This window comes from Rhagoletis zephyria, unplaced genomic scaffold (genome assembly GCF_001687245.7).
Source record: "Rhagoletis zephyria isolate East Lansing unplaced genomic scaffold, Rhagoletis_zephyria_1.1 Rzeph_scaffold_00058, whole genome shotgun sequence".
NCBI classification, from domain to species: domain Eukaryota; kingdom Metazoa; phylum Arthropoda; class Insecta; order Diptera; family Tephritidae; genus Rhagoletis; species Rhagoletis zephyria.
Genome location: NW_016157142.1, coordinates 42,975 through 47,158, shown reverse-complemented (window position 1 = coordinate 47,158; position 4,184 = coordinate 42,975). Strand labels below are relative to the sequence as shown.

General features: G+C 34.1%; 1 protein-coding gene across 1 annotated transcript in view; it reads right to left on the bottom strand.

The window, feature by feature from the left end:
* The window catches only part of LOC108369394 (epidermal growth factor receptor kinase substrate 8), a 503,749-nt gene extending 502,433 nt beyond the window's left edge, over positions 1 to 1,316 (bottom strand). Inside the window, exon 1 of the mRNA XM_017624498.1 lies at positions 1,180 to 1,316. The gene's annotated coding sequence lies outside the window, so the exon portion shown is untranslated. The remainder of the gene's footprint in view (positions 1 to 1,179) is intronic.
* Positions 1,317 to 4,184: the final 2,868 nt, after the last annotated feature.

Here is a 4,184-nt window from a genome sequence, read left to right as displayed (position 1 = left end):
TTGCGCTCCTTTACGTGGCAACTGTAGTAGACGTCGCAAGGCTTCACGCTTACTTTACCTTGCCCCGTCCATCGCATTTCTTGGATGGCGGTGATGTCAGCCTTTGTCTTCCCGAGGACATCAGCCAGCCGGGCAGAGGCACCTTCCCCAGTAATTGTCATTAGAAAAAGGGGGTCTCATCCGAGGCTGTTTTTTCTTTTCATTGGGCGGGATTTTAGCTCGCTCCCAAACGGGTGTTTGGTTGCTACCCAGAGGATACGTGGATATAAATATCCGGACGTTGTGAGCTGCGATTTGAACCGTACGCACAAGAATCGCTTCTGGCCACTCCCAGGTGAATGGCAGTCAAAAGTTTTCCACTTCTGCGCACGGAACCATCCTCCAATTTAAAATTTTTCAATCTACTATAATACAGTGCATTCCCTAACAAATACCATATAAACCTAAGCTTAAGATTTTGTAGAACACTTTCAAAATTGCAAAAACTTACACTGAAATTCAATAAACTCCAAAACTGCGTACTCCATTTTTTTCTAAAACATGTAATAAAAAGCGTCCAAATTTTAATACAAATTTAAGCACTTTCTTAAATTTTGCTCAAAGTTTGGAACGCTGACTTTTGTTTTTATTTAGACACAACGTAATTTTATCGCGATTTATCAGTGTCCCGTTTTTTTGCCGCTGCTGTATATGTATGTAAATAAACCTGTGATCACTATGTAGTACCAATGAGTGAAAAGAGGAGCTTATTCATTTCTGATAAGATAAAAGTGTTTTGTAAATTATTGGTCTATCGTTTTATTGTAAAAAGGTTGCATTATATGTTATTATGTATTTAAGTTTAATTGTGCTATCATTAAGCAGAATTCCGATAGTATGACATCATTGAGTAACCACTCTTTTCAAATTGGTTGCATTGTTTTCAACTAATTCATATTTTCACTCTGTTCACTATTGTTATTTTCTATTCGCCTTGTATAAACTGAGACAACAGCAACACATTGGGACGTATGCATAAATACTAAGCAGTTGATTTTTCTTAAAATTACATACCTTTCACATAAATTTATTTGAAGGAATTGAGTGAAAGATCTGAAATTTTAAGAAAAAGCATTTGCTTAGGTTTTATGTATACGGGCCATTATCTACACATTTACCTATTGTCTATGCTAAAATTACCTTCAAATTATTAATAATCCATAGATTTAATGAACAAAAAACTTTTACACTACCTCTTTAAATTGGAAGAAGGCAAAAATAGAACTGTAAGACAACTAAAGCATTGGATATGCATAGCTGCAAAAGTTATTAAAACAAGTGGACTCGAATCGTTATCTTCGCTAAATGATAAGGTTGCCTTCGGAAATCATTTTTCATTATCGCCGCAGTTAGCTGAAGGTGAATAGTATGTTTTATCAGTAGAGGCGCATACATGTATGTATGTATGTAGATGCATATCCAACAGAGAAAGCCACTATGTAGTAGTGAACTAGAATACTACCCATTAGATTTTCAGGTCAACTAGTTGGTCTACCATTATTTTTATATGCTAGGGACTAGTATTTGGGTAAGGCCATCTCAAACACAAAATTACCGACGTTCGCATTTCCGGGTGATTTTTCACTCAAATGAAGTTCTACTCACCTGAATTACTCCGTAAGTTTCATAGAACAATTTTCAAATTTAGTATTTTTATGAGCATCTGAATTTGTTTACAGTGGTACGGAATTTATTTTTTTTCTCTGAAAATACAAATTGGAATGCGATGGTTTTTTAAACATAGCGAGAGGACATACAACCCTACTTAAATTAATTGTTTTCATCTTGAAAGTTTTAAATTAAATATAAATAAAATATTTTTGTAAACAAATGAAAATTTAAACAATTTCTCTGCCTGTCAAAAAAATTATAATACCAGCATATCACGCCGAACGTATTCAAGCATTCACTCCGAAAAAACATGTGAACGGATAGCTGTAGTTTATTAACAATCATAACTTTAGTGCGAGCTTACACACTCCGTATTCATACCCCGTAGTCAAATTTACCAGTTGTAAACTACCTCACAACTAGCATGAACCGCATGCCCAATTAGTCAGCCAACTATGTTTTTTCCATGCAATCAACCGGTATTTTTCACATGGGGATGTCCTTCGAGATGGAAGTTGTCAGATTTCGGTCAGAAATATACCAGTCTCATATTAGTTTAAAATAGACAGAAAAACACTAGTCGAATTATGGACCGAAATCACTACTTTGGGAGTCAAAAAACTTAACTTAAAAAACTGTTGATTAAGTATACTTTAATATATTACTTTTTTTATTAGCAGCCTTAGATTTCCCAATAATCGTGTTAATTTTTTTTAGTATTGATTAAAAGAAAAAATAAGTACATAAATATTTAATTTTTTCATATTTTTTTACAAGCAAAAAAACTCTTTTTATTTTCAGTACAATTTCAAAAGTGGAACCACTTTTTTTAGCTGAATAAAAATAAATTGCAAATATCTCGAAAACTTGCCCACAGGAAAAAAAATTTACTCAACTTTCGGAATCAGCGAATTACACTGTGGAACAAATTCAGGTTAGCAAAAGTTAGGTCGATTCTGAGAGTGAGGGGTGAAAATAGAGGCTAAATTAGAAGACCCGTATCGCGGCGTTTGTTTATGTTAGTTCGAATTCTTTTTTAATCGACCTTCGAACTTTGCAGTCAAATGCCGATTTTCAGCATATTGTTTATATGGTTTTTTGGTTATAACTCGTCGACTAATGGATATTTTTTCAATCTGTTAAAGTCAGATTTTTGCTAGAGACCTGTGCAACAATCAAAATTAAAAAAAAATTCATTTAGAAAATTTTTGTAGTGCTGATGAAGAAAAATGTTGGACATTTTTTTATTCATGCTTTTTGAACATATTTTCCACAAAACTAAGTTTTTTTTGCTTTCTGTGTGATCTATAATATGCTTCTCACTTTCTTCAATAAATTTCATTTGAAAAGAAAACAATCATAATATAAAACTTGCGTTTTCCAGCTTAATATTAATTTACTTCTCATTTCTTATGTACCAATTCTTCCAGTGTTGGTTTTGAAGAAACATTGAAAAACAAATTATAAAAATATGGAAAAAATATAATTTTGAAATGTTAGTTATGAAAAGTTTTAAGTAAAAAAATTAAATTAATGATTTGGCCAGTTGCCGCTTATCAGGCGGCTGTGGATCAACATCACTGCTCTCTCTAATATCTTGGTCATCGTCATCATCATCAGAAACTATGATAATTTCGTCCAATAGATATTCTGGAATTTCATCTTTGTCTCTCCCTTCTTCCTCTTTTTCCTCTTCTTCAAAGGTGTTTTTATACCACCAACAAATTTCAGCGAGTATTGCATCTGGAAATTTCTTTCCTCTGCACCTGAAACGAAAATAGTTTTCAATCGTTAACATGTTTAAATTGTACACTCTGACAAAGATATTAGAAAAATCTAGGAATTCAAAATATGCACACTCTATAGTTACCTTATTTCAAATGGAAGCGCAGTTTGGTGATAACGTTCGCCTTGCTCTTCAGATTCAGTTGGCAACTGTTGAGCGAGTTGATCAAGATGCATTTAATTCTCTGTCTGTCAGAACTTGGTCAAAATCTTGACGACTCATTAGTTTCCGTATGTCGGGACCATTAATAACCCCTTCCTGAATTTTGGCGTTACTTAGTCTTGGGAAAATGTCTTTTAGGCGGTTGAATACTGCTGGTCTTTTTGCGATACATTTCAAAAAATTTTTAGCAATGCCAAGTTTAATGTGGAGCAACGGCAACAAAATTTTCATTTCAAGAACAAGACTTTCGTGTAGCCTATTGTCTTTAGGCCATTTCCGTCTAATGCGACTATTCCAGCTATGCTGTTTGCACTGGTTTCTTCCTTTAATAACTTCTCCGTGTCGTGAATCCCAATCGCACAAAAAACACGGGTATTTTGGACGGCCAGATGCTGTTAAGCCTGTAATCAATGAAACTATTTTGAGGTCGCAGCAAATGCGCCACTGGTGTTCGTTATATTTGACTACTTCCAGAATGTGTTTCAAATTATCGAAATTTTCACTAGTGTCAGTGCTATACGCAATTGGAACAGAAGGCATTCTATTCGTCTTGTGCAAAAGCACAACTTTTAAGCTGATTAGTGAA